This window comes from Lepidochelys kempii, chromosome 26, assembly GCF_965140285.1.
Source record: "Lepidochelys kempii isolate rLepKem1 chromosome 26, rLepKem1.hap1, whole genome shotgun sequence".
NCBI classification, from domain to species: Eukaryota; Metazoa; Chordata; order Testudines; family Cheloniidae; genus Lepidochelys; species Lepidochelys kempii.
This window is the reverse complement of record NC_136405.1, coordinates 2,827,526-2,840,592: the sequence shown is the minus strand read 5'-3', so window position 1 is coordinate 2,840,592 and position 13,067 is coordinate 2,827,526. Positions and strand designations below refer to the sequence as shown.

The 13,067-nt window shown below is 45.9% G+C and overlaps 1 long non-coding RNA gene across 1 annotated transcript in view; it reads right to left on the bottom strand.

Annotated features, from left to right (window-relative positions):
• The window catches only part of LOC140903631 (uncharacterized), a 38,909-nt gene extending 26,543 nt beyond the window's left edge, over positions 1-12,366 (bottom strand). Inside the window, exon 1 of the long non-coding RNA XR_012156309.1 lies at positions 12,088-12,366. This is a non-coding gene — a long non-coding RNA (uncharacterized LOC140903631). The remainder of the gene's footprint in view (positions 1-12,087) is intronic.
• Positions 12,367-13,067: the final 701 nt, after the last annotated feature.

Below are 13,067 nucleotides of genomic sequence, written 5' to 3'. Positions count from 1 at the left end.
AAGGTCACACAGCATATTAGTGGCCAAGCAAGGATTAGGGCCCAAGTCTCCGCAGTCGCAGTCTAGAACCCTGGCTTCTAGACAACATTGCCTCTGTCATAGCTAATATTTTAGATTTTGCTTTAGTTTTTCCTTTATGTGCATTCGAAAGCAATCGTGGTTTATTACAATGTTCCACTGCATCACTTCACCAACAGGAGGCAAAGAGCTAACATGCTCATGAAGAATGAGTGTGTGTGTGTGTGTGTGTGTGTGTGTGTGTGTGTGTGTGTGTGTGTGTGAGAGAGAGAGAGAGAGAGAGAGAGAGTACTGTTCAGAAGCAAACCTCTTAAGAAAAGGCAGTTCAAGTTATAAGCCCATTGGGAGGCAGCTGAGCCTGGGAATTAGACTCCCCCTAATCCTACCCCAGACAGATGGAGATCTGGTCTGGAGCCCTGGTGGCTATATGTACATTGCACACTCACCATACACTCTGACTCAAGTTTGAGCCTAAACCCCCTTCTATCCACACACACAGATCAGTCTGATTTGGGTCAGCAAACACTCAGGACCCGAGTCCTAAAACTCCCCTAGAGCGGGGGAGAAATTTTTGGATTAAACATTTGTTTGCTGAAAAATGCAGTTTCAGGTCAACTGAAACATTTTGCAAATTTGCAAAATTGTTTTGGTTGGGGGGAAAAAAATCAGAAATAATCAAAATGTTTCATTTTGGACATTTTCTAAATTACATGTTTCAGTTTTTCGGTTCAAAACGACTTTTCATTGTTCATTTCACTTCCGTTTTGTTTTTTAAACGTTAAAAAACTCAAAAATGAAATGAAACATTTTGTTTGACCCCAAACCATATATCTGTTCTATATTTTGGGTTCAGCCAGAGAACCACAAAATCAGTTATTTGCACAGTTGTAGTTCTCCCCTGACTTGAGTCCACCTCCAAATCCTTTACTTCTATCTGTCTGTCTATGTAGGTGCAGTGGCTACAACTGCACAATAAAGGAGTTGCTATCTTAGCTAGTACAAACGATTCTAGGATGTAGCTGGAATTAACTATGCTAAAGGCCCATGGCTGTGCTGGATAGGGGAGGAGGAGAAGTGGGCAGAATTTCTACAGGTAGAGAGGAGCTCAGGGACTTTATTCTTTCCTTCTCACCTGTAGGCCAATCAGCCTTCATCAAGATTGTTTCTTCTGCTCCCTCAGAGTCTGATTTTCCCAGTGTGTTCTGAGCAAAAGTCGGGCCAACACCACCTCCTGTGCCTCAAGCATCTGGCTAGCCTGGGAAAGGTACCCGTGTGTCTGCCAGCTGCAAGGTTCTAGGCCATGGGACAGTTCCATCAGAAACCCTTGGCCAGAGCTGACGGACACTGCGGCTCTCCAGTGTTCAAAGCATGAGCCTTGACAGCTTGAACTAAAAAGCCAGATGCAATAGCTGGGGGCTGTAACAGACTCACATCCTATGCGGATCAAGCCCAAAGTGGGTTTCATAACACGCACCCACAAGGTCAATGTCACCATCCCTCCCAGTATTAGTGGGGAAGGCAGGATTTTCTTGGGACCAGGTCCTGTAAGCCCAGTACTCATGGGACCATTACAGAGTCCCCTTGCTAATTAACCACCCAGCCTTGGGACAAGTTTATGCAGCTGCATTCCAGGAGGTGGAAGCAAAATCAAGCCCCATAATTATTTACTGAAATTATAGCCGCTGTCAAGCAGGACTGAATTACTGCAGACTCCATTAGCTGAGTCGCTGCATATGAGAGAGGGGGAATGAGAAAATGATGGATGAGACAGAAAGAATGAAAAAAAAAAGCCAAAGAAACAAGAGACAGCATAAAAAAACAAGAGCAAACAACAGAGAGAGGGGCAGGGAGAGCATTCTCTCCTGGCCTGATTTATTCCTGCCAGCGAAGTTCTCACGTTGAACACAGAGGTGATGTCAACTTCTTCCAGGAAATCGCTATCATCACTGACTAACGCTAGAGCTGCATGTGCTCATGCATATTATTTGCATCCTGTCTGTTCCTTGCAGGATCCTTGTATCCTGGTGTCCTCTATGCTTACCCCTTGCGTCCTTCTTCCTTCAAATCTCATCTCATAACTAGTAGTGGGTGAGCTGCACAAGATTTGAAGAAGTCTCCAAATCCTTGGGTGCCTCTCCTAATGAGCTGGACCACCCAAGTCTGCTAAATTGGCGTGGAAAGGGTTCCTGTGCTTGCTTGGGCAGCATCAGTTCTGTTGGCATTAGCTAGACAGTTGGAAGCCCAATGGCAGGAACAAAAATTCCTCTAGGTATCTCAGAACCGTAATTTCTCATTTCCAGAAACAGATGAAGACCCTTTGGGGACGGCTCTTCTTCATTTTTTACTGAGAGTGAAATTCATGCTGTGCACAAGGCCTGGGCTCCACTTAACACCCGCAAGCCTTGCACAGTCCCTCCTTCCTGGGGTGAATTTCACATCCTACACTCATCAATTAGTGGAGAAATTAAGAGACTCTTTCCCTACAAGGTGCAAATTAATTGACTAATATTTTTGGATTTGAGGTTTTGAAAAGCAGGTGCATTAAGGCACTGGTCTGTGACTCAGGAGATCTAGGTTAACTTACCAGATCTTCTCTTTATGACCTTGGTTGAGTCACTTAACCTCCCTGGCCTCATTTTCCCTATATGTGTGTGTACAGCACCTAGCACAATGGGGTTCCTGTCCATGACTTGGGCTCTGAGGCACTAACACAATATAAAGAAATAATAATAATTAATTTTGACATACCTCACAGTGGTGTTGTGAAGGTAGATTAATTTTTGTGAGGTGCCTAGATACGACAGTGGGGGAGCCACAGAAATATGGAGCTAGAATATGAAGGATAGTGCTGATGGGACTGAGGTAGTTGGCCTATAAATAAAATAAATAACTAAATAAGAAAGAACCAATTGTAGCTACAAATGTTTGAGCCTTTGTAAAAGGGCTCATCATCATTAAAACTTTTCTCTGAAGTTGTCTGTAATCAGTATTTTGAATGATTGCATAAATATATTAATTACACTAATTAATTTCTCGAGGAAAGCAGCTTCAGCAGCTGGAGACAGCAGGCATCCAAAGGAGGGCTTGAACGTCATTTTTCAGGTAATGCATTCTCTGCAAATTCCTTAATTAGAGCCACTCGGTGACTCTGCAGTTTGGAGCATTGTGGTGTCTTTAAAAGTCTTCTTTTTTTAAAAAAAAAAATCTTCTCAATGCAAAACATTTTCAGAAGCACAAAGAGCTCTAATGAGAGCCTAATTAAAGGATAGGCTGAAAACAGTGACTCAGTTTACAAACACACCAAGCCAAATGCTGCCCTGGCATAAGCAGGTGCAATTGCCAATGAAACTGGCTGGAGCTGTTGACCACTTCAGCAAAAGAGCTTATTATGATGGGTGCATGTTGGGAGCGGGCCTCTTTTGAGAATCTGATCCAAATTTGTGCACTAAACGTTTGAAAATCCAACCCTGGGCTTGTTTGTAAATCTGGCCCTGTGTACACATATCTATGGGCTTAATTTGGCTCTGCGAGCATATATAGAAATGAAGGTAGAGACATGGGGAAATCTGGATTCCAGTGAAGTCTATGGGACAACTTGTATTGAGTACAACAGGGTCAGGATTTCACTCTGGATGTATATTAACATATGGATGCCCAGGGAAGTCCTAGGCACTGTGCATGAGTCAAAAAACACAGCCATATAAATACTCTCCTTATGAACCACAGACTCTCCGCTAGGCCGCAATACAACGGAGCCTGAACAAATCAAAACCTCTTTAGCCCATAGGACCGTAGGATTGAAAGGGATCTCCTGGGTCATCAAGTCCAGTCCCCTGCTATCACAGGCAATCCCATTGTATATTCCCCTTCATAAACTTATCAGGCTCCATCTTCAGACTAGTTAGATTGCTTGTCCCAACTCCTCTTATTGGAAGAAGAAAAGGAGGACTTGTGGCACCTTAGAGACTAACCAATTTATTTGAGCATGAGCTTTCGTGAGCTACAGCTCACTTCATCGGATGCATATCGTGGAAACTGCAGCAGACTTTATATATACACAAAAGTCTGCTGCAGTTTCCACGATATGCATCCGATGAAGTGAGCTGTAGCTCACGAAAGCTCATGCTCAAATAAATTGGTTAGTCTCTAAGGTGCCACAAGTCCTCCTTTTCTTTTTGCAAATACAGACTAACACGGCTGTTACTCTGAAACCTGTCTTATTGGAAGGCCACTCCAGAACCTCGTTCATAACGTCATATATGCCCAGACAATATGAAGACGACCGTAAAATCTAAGAGTCACCAAACTGCTCACCCCGATCCTCAGAAACTGAGGGGAATAGGTAGTGGATGTCATCATAGCTGGTAACTGAACCCAAACCTTCCAGTTCTAAAGCACTGACCCTCAACAGCTTGAGCGAATGGATTACAGCCCCTAGCTGGCAGCTGTAGCAGACTTCTCAAATTTTGTGGATCAGGTGGGACAGGGTCCTGGTAACACACACTTCACAGTGGGTTATGAATAGTTGTGCTCATAGTCCTGTCAGGCCAAGGTAAATAGATGTGCAAATAACTCAGACCTAGATAGTTCAGAGAAGTTCCTGAACACACTTATACCAGCAGTACCTCGACTCTCGTCATTCGGTGGTTCCCCCAACTATAATCTAGTCACACATCTCTGTAGCGATTGCTACCCCTCTCTCCCACAATGCACCTGTGGGCTTCAGGCCCTGCCCACCCATGAGGATTTGGCAGCTGGTGTCTAGTTGGTGGGGGTAGCAAGAGACAAGCTCTGATGCTCAAGGCACCTGATGGAGAGTGATTGCTGATTCTCTGCTGTGTGCAATTTCTTATTATGAAAACAGCCGGAAGCAATGTCTTCAGATCACACCTTCCGCTTGACATTCTCCTGACACCTTCAAAGCCTTCCTGAGACTCAGGAACCTGGCTCTGTCTCTCTGCTTCAACTGGAGTGATGCTGACAGACGCCTTCCTCTGTAGAACAATCCTGCCAGCTGGGTCTATAGAGCTTGTATCACCTCCCTCCCCCACACACTCTTTATCTGAGATCCCCTTTATGTGCTTCCTTGGTGCACCACACAGGTGGGTGCAGGGTGGCTCCGCATACCTGATTCATTATACTGCCTTTAGCAGGTTTAGCCAGTGCACCAAGGTCTTGTCCCTACTATGGCTGAAGCTGGGCTGGCTAAATATGGTTGGTCCTGGTAAGCTTTGAACTATGCTAGCCAGGGTGGGCTGCAGAGCAGCCCCTGAAATAGTTGGTGGGTAGTTTTATGTCATAGATTCTTTGCCTTTCTCTGGTGCCTTTCACCTAGGGATTCCCAGACAAGTCTGAGCTGGGTTAGACGTTAGCCTCATTCAACACGCAGAGAAACTGTGAGGGGCAGACCCCCATGAATTCTGACTCCCTAATCCCTGTGCCTTAACCACAAGCACTTTCAAAATCCATGCTCACACTGATCAGGGAAACAGCGCTTGTGCCCTAGCAGCAGAAAAGATCTTGCATGGCTGGATTCTTCAGAGGCCGTGCCTGCTTCAGTTATGCCCGAGATCTGGTCAGAAGCACAGAAGGGGCACCACAGAGCAATAACAGGCAGGATGCATTGAAGGCCTTTAAACCTCTATCTAATTAAGCTTGTGGGGAGCGGGAGTATCCTGCTCCTCTGCTGGGAGGAAACCCAAGAAATGCCACAGGGAAATCCTGGAATACATCCCATATGTCTACCACCCTTGGGTGGTGCCCTCAAAGCTCCAATGCCTCTTTGCAAAGACAAACGTAAAAAGCATCTAGTTGCAGAAGCAGCTCTGGAAAGTCACCTGACACCGACGGAGGGCAAAGCCAAATTTTCCCCCCTTGTTGCCCTTCCCCCCACCCTGGCTTTTCAAAGGCCATCTTTAGACGAAATAAGTGATACTAAAAAAGCTATACCCCTCCGCCCCCTGCCCAATCTGCCTACTGATAATAATGAGCCCAGACACTTTTATTATCATTATTAATTAGCACTTTCAAGCAATGGAATTAAATCAATATGGTGGACTGAAACTAATTTTAACAAGCCATTGAGATCAATCATCAGGACTTTTATCTACATAAATGCCACTAAACTCAGCTCGTTAGTGTAACATTAGCTGGAAAAGGGGGAGGAGGGAGAAGGGAGACTGGCGGGGTTTTAATTAGGAAGACATAAACCGTGCCATGATTTTTCTTCTTAGATTTGCTTTTAATCTCATCCGTGAGTTCTTCTGGTGCCCCGGCTGATTATTACTCCCTTCACCTCCTATCAGGAAGCAATGGCAGTGGGAAGGAGAAGAGGGGGAGAGAGAGAGAGAGGGCAAACACAAGGAGAGACACGCTCCCTGTGTCACTCGTTGGACCTGCTGCTCTTGTGTGCCTGTCTCGTTGATATCGCTAGTGATTTCCTGCAGTGGGGTGACCTTCCAGCAAGACTGAGAAGTCAAAGGAACGTCTCTCGGCAGGACGAGTGGAGTCTCTGGATGTGCTGCTGGGGGGTGCCAGAGGAAATGTGCCCTGCTAGTGGGACCCAGTCTCTCTGTCATTGGAGATGCCACTTCTTTGGCCACACCTCCTCCATCTCCCTCTCTAATTTCTTTAGGGAGGTTTGCCCCCCACCCCACCCCAGCCCACATGGAAAGAGCAATGTGCAGTTGACCCTGGCCTGTTGAGTGCACAAAGTGGGGTGCCCCACCTAGGGCCACTCTGGCCCTGAATGCTAAATGGTGGTATAATGATATTGGACCTGTTAATATCCCGATGCTATTCTCTCTACACAGAGCAGCGCAGGACTCTGTAGTGCAACATTCCCCTCTTCTGCTCCTCCCGTACCCCAGAGGAAAGCTGTTTGTCTGCTGAGATGGGATTCAGAAGGATGGGGGGGGTGATTTTCTGGAGTCCTGGCATTGCTTTGAAACATGCAGGGGCTGACTTCCCTTGCCTGCCATAAGCGAGAGTGGAGAATGTGAGGATTATGCCATCAATCTCCAGAGCACCTTGCTAATAGGCACCTCTGAGCTCTGGTGTGATCAAAGCTGCCCAAAATGAAAAGGGAAGAGGAGGAAGTGCATTTGCAAAGCTCCCGGCACAGCCCGTGGACCCAAATCCTCCTGCTCTCCCTTGAATGGCAAAGGAGCTGATAGCAGGGTGAGGATCTGCAAGGCCCATTTTCAGCTCAGCATCAATCAAAAGCTATCCAATTGTCAAATGTTGGGATTAGCGGGTTATAAATGGACTGGTGTGGAGGGGGTGATGAGACAATCCATCTCACCTCTCCAAGCCCCAGCAGAGTCAAACATGGGCTGCATTGGTAGGCAGGTTTACGGTACAATTCCTTCAAGCACACAGCCACTCTGAGGTTTCTTCAGCATTCATGGCTGTACCCTACTGGGCCTCGTTCCCTGTGTGTAGTGCCCTCTCCCGCTACAGAGCAGCTGGTGCCTCTATTAAAATACTGGATCTGCTGCTCTTAAACCAAAGCCAGGACCATTGCAACTTTACATATGTCAGAGCCAGGAATGGGATGTAGGGGGCATAAATACAGCATCAAAAATTCATTCTGTCCTGTTAATTCAGCCCGACACAGGAGTCCTCCACAGCACTTTGGGTAGGAGAAAATGTTGCAGCATTGTGGGCCAAATTCACTGCCCATGTACCCTGGCAGAGCTGCACTGACTTCAGTGGAATGCCACCAATCTACTCCCATATGGGCCCCATTATTTTACTGAACCATGGAGACCAGTTCGTATGGGGTCGCCCGGGTGATAGCATGTGTACCATTGCAACCAAAGCGATCTGTTACCATTGTGATGGGAGTGGTGTAAGTACCTGCCCGTAATTGAATCCAGTAGGTCAGACCTGCAATGGACAGCCATGCATCTAGTGCCATGCCTCATTTTACAGGGATCGTGCAGAGCATTGTATGTGCTTCCGGCTCCTCATCTGAATTGTCCCTGGAGACTCACCTCTTTTTACACAAGGCCCATGACAAAGGCCAGAGCCAGAGCCTACTGAAGTCAGTGGAAGGACTCCCATTAACTTCAGTGGGCTTTGTTAGCAGGACCTGCCTCAATGATATTCACTCTCTCATATCTTTATTTTCCTGACGTTGCTATGAACCATAACAGAACTTCCATGACGTAGACATGCCTGAGCAGCCCCGTGAGCACACAGCTGCAGGTATCTTCCTCATCTGCCCTCTCCCAGCTTCCCTGTGTTCTACCCCCCACTCACTGTGAGATGTCTAAGGCCAAGTAATTTTGGGGTGTCTAGCTTGAGCTAATGGGGCCTGGTTGTCAGAAAGCGCCTAGCCTCCCACCGGGAAAATCCTGACTCCCCTGAAGTCAACGGGAGTTTTGCCCTCGCTCTGAAAATTAGATCCCTTTGTGGGGAGACCTCAAGTTGGGCAACCAAAAATGAAGACCCTCAAATCACTAGTCTGTTTCTAAAATCTTGGCCTAAAATGGGGCAAGTGTACTCTTTGCTGCACGGACAGTATCTTCCCACCTTTGTTGTCTGTGAAGCACCTAGTATACTTCTGGCACAATAAAAAAATCATTATCCCCATCCTCTTTGTTCCTCAGAAGGCATGTGTCTGTGCATGTGTAGGGAACATTGGATAATTTTATAATGTGTTAAACTTTTGAAGAGACCAGATCTCCCCCCACTCCCCATCCTAGCTACAGAGCTATGCCGCTTTACCCAAGTTGCGGATTGGTCCCATAATGTCATATTTTTACACGCTCCATACCATACCTTTCTATGAAAAATGGCAGATGCACTGGAAAATATTTCCTTTTTGTTAGCTGGATGGGTAATAACTTGCCATAGAGACAGTTTTTATAGTCAGCACAAAAGTAATTTACCTACATGCAACGCAACTGGATTGCAATAAATCTGCTGATGATGTAGTCACGCTATGTATTGCTCCTTGCCACATGGTTTAAATATTATAAAGATGAGCCCGATTTCCAACAGACTCTGAACAGCGTCTCAGAAGATATTTGGAATGCTCTGGTGGTACAGGGCACTGCACACTGGAATACGGCCCCCACCTGATCATTGGCAGTGCCCAGGTCCTCAGAATTTCCTGCATCAGCTGCCACTGGCTTCCATACTGGGGGGGTGGGGTGTGAGAGGAGAACACCAGAATGTCATCAGGGCCCTAAATCATGGAGACTTGCCTGTCAGCCAATTTCTCTGCAGAAAGCTCTTAGCAGTTAATTTCTGGCTAATTTATTATCCTTCAGCTTAGCCCTACACCACCATTAGCAGTACACTGACACAACTGAGTGAAATATTGTCTAATTTATTATCTTATTACTCCTCTGGAACAGGATCAATTAATTACCCATTAAAGTATTTCAGCTGCGGAGATTTATTAGGGGACTCAACGTTTTAACAGATGATTAGTTATATATGTTTGTTTGCCTGAGGAGCACAGACTAGCAAATGACTAGAGGGGAAGGGGAGAGACACCGAGCCAGGAGGGAGCTAATGGATCTTTTCTTGACTCTCTGAAAATGGAGCAGTCAATGACAAGAATTATCGACTCATTCACTTGTGGTTTTGAGATAACCATATGTACAGGGAGAGAGAGGGGCTGAAGGGAAAGGGGGGAGGAAAAAGCCTCACTCAACTGCTTTTTCCATTCAATAAATTTGCTTCAGAATGTATTGGATTGGGGTTTGATGGCTATTTCGTGTTTTGCAGAGTGCTGACACTAGTATGATTCAGTAATTATTGTTTCTTTTAAGTTATTGCTGTAATTTTGCTTTCTAAGATCCCAATCAATTCCTGCCTCTCAAGGGCACGCTTGAAAAGCGATATTTGAAAACAGCCCTCTGATAGATTGTGCCGTTAGACAGTGGCTGAGACAAATAGCCTAATCTGGCACAAATTAGCTTGGCTTCCACAGATAGTTTTATACAGCAATGTAAATTATATTGTCAGGGCCAGTCACTTTCCTGCTTAGAGTGCAGCTAACAAGAAGCCATGGAGACGTTATTGGTGCTGCCTTTCATTCCCAGGGCTGCTGCAAAGCCATTTGTAAGGAGGGAGAGAGAGACAGACTCCACAGAATGAGAAGGAACTGACTGGTATGAGCTGGGCTGGAAGAGGTGTGTCAACCTGGGCTAGGTTCAAGTGTGTGTGAGGGAGGCGGGGGGTGTCAGGCAGGGCTGAGGGGTGTGTTTTGGGCTGATCTGGACTGAGCTGTGCGTTCTGTGCTGACATGGGCTGCTTGGAAAGGTTTGTCTGCCTTCCACGGTAGAGCCCAGTGGCCTGATTCTCCTCTCCCCTCTGCTGGCGTAAATCCAGAGTAACTTCACTGAAGTCAGTGGAGTTTCCAGTGTAAATGAGAAATGGAATCAGGTGGCAAGGTCCAGCTCGTTGCCTAGGGCATTGCACAAAGGCCTGAAGGAAGGAGGACTCTTATTTATTGGATCAATATTCTTATTTGTCAGCTGTGATTATAAGGCGTGGGTGGGGCTGTTTATTAAACCAAGTTGGTGAATCATGTGAATTTTAAAGTAACAATGCCCAGAGCATGGGGCAAGTGCCTGTCAATATGAATCGAGGTAAATAAATAGATACCAATGAAATTCTCCTCTGAGTCTGCTTTGTGGCAGAAACAGGGCTTTTTAAGCCCCAATCCTGCAGTTGGACCCCTGTGCCCATGCAGATCTGACTGCTGGATCAAGGCCAAGGTCTTCTCTGATGGTATCAGTGGTTGCATCTTAGTTGAAGTGAGAAATGTATTTCCATTTCATTTATTTTGACCACAACCTGACACGATCAAGCTCTTTGGGGCAGGGACTGTGTTTTGGTTCTGTTTGTACAGCACCTTGCACAGTGGAGTCCTGGTCCATGACTTGGGCTCCTAGACACTATGATCATATAAATAAATCATCGACATACCAACTTGGCAATTGTGTGCACCCTGCATGCAGCTCCAGCCAGCACCCCAGCTGTGAACCGACAGGCAGCATTCTGAACAGGCAAAGCTAAGGAGGCAGCTTCCCTTTGGTAGGAGCAGCTTGTTTCAACTACCAGTGGCTCTTTTAGTTGAGAGAGGAGAAGGATAGGAGGGGACAGGGTAGAGGAATCAAAAATAATGAATGGGACAGAGAAAGTAAATCGGATGCTCCTAACTACCCCATCTCACGATACAAGAACAAGTGGACATGCAATTAAAGTGAAAGGCAACTAGGGAAATACATTTTTACACAACTCATAATTAATCTGCAGAACTCATTGCCACAAGATATCACTGAGAACAAGAGCTTCATAGGTACAGTGATGGGTTGGGCATTTATATGGATAAGAGGAACACTGCTGTTACATTAGATAGCATCAATTAAAACCAAATTTGAAAAGATAGGAATCCTCATGTTTTTGAGCATAAGCAAACCACTAGCTGATGGAAGACAGGAAGAATCTTGACCAATGGGCAGGTTATTCTATAATTATCCATTACAGATTTCTTGCATCTTGCTTTGAAGCATCCAGTACTGGCCATTCTCCAAGACAGGATCCTGAACTAAATAGACGTATGCTCCGATCTGTTATATGGTCCTACAGGAGACAGAGCCTTAAAACACAAATATAAGAATATGAAAATGACCCTGCTCGGTCAGACCAATGGTCCATCCAGCCCAGTATCTTGTCTTTCAACAGTGGCCAGTGCCAGATGCTTCAGAGAGAATTAATAATACTAAGCAATTATTGACTGATCCATCCCCTGTCATCCAGTCCCAGCTTCTAACCATCAGAGGCCTAGGGATAAACATCCATCCTCTTGATCTGGATCTCAGGCCAGAAATCTCACAGTCACACACACACACCCATATGCTTATGAGATTTGCCATAGTCTGGGTCTCAGATGGGTTGGAAATGCAGGGGTTGAGCTTGCATGGTGGTGGGTGAAGGTGCAGAACTAATCTAATTTTATCCAGATTAGTAGTTTCATTCCCTAACGAAAAGGTGGCCTTCTCAGAAGAGAAACACTGCCACTACAAGAAAAGACATCGGACATACCTGCAGGAGCAGATGGAGATGCACCTGGTTCCAAAGAGAACAGCAGTCCCTTCTTAACCTCGCAAACAGCTCCCTGCAGCATGAGGAGATCCGGTATCTCAGACTCGGAGAACTTTGTCTCCTGGGGAAGAACACCAGCACTTCTTAATTTTCACTTCAGCTTCATAGACTTGGCAGTTTAGTATGAGGCCTCGGTGGTGGAATTGATTAATATGATGATGATGATATTTGGACTGAATATGGAAGCAGTTGCCATGCCCACCTAGTTAGCAATTATCAAATGAGGTTGGAATGACACTTATTTGGAGACACAGCCCTGTGGGATGCAAAAGAATTCATTAAAAATGAGGAACAAGGGGAGGTGCGGGGAGAGACAGCTTAGAACACCAGTGATGAGATACAGAGCCTTTCACCTCTACCCTGCCGGTCTGAAGCCTCCTCAAGCTCACAAGCATTCAAAGACATTACTCACCCGCATAAAATGAGCTGGTGAGTTCTCAGTCCAGTTCCTTCTGGGAGAGGCATTTGCTACAGCAGTGCTATATACCCGAGATATAACTGGATGTACATGGATAAGTTAAAGAATGTTAGTATTCTTCATAAGCCTCATAAATTTCAATAAAGTGCTTCTTGGGTCTCCAAAAATGCCTTCTTGAGTCCAGCTTTTAAGAGGGTGCACATCAGAGCTGGCGTTAACTGGCAAACCTGCTGGCACCCTCCCTGGAGTTCAAGGACTGACGGGGCTATAAAGCTGAACTAGAGTCTTTCCTGTCGTCATGGCCCCTCAAGGTCAATACAAAGGCACAGTGTCCCGGTGATATGGGGCAGCTTACACTGCTGCAGCTCTTGCTGTGCAGACCGCAAGCTTTTGGGGACAGGGATCATAGTTTATTCTGTATTAGTGCAGTGCCCAGCTAGGGTGACCAGATGTCCTGATTTTATAGGGACAGTCCCTATTTGGGGGTCTTTTTCTTATATAG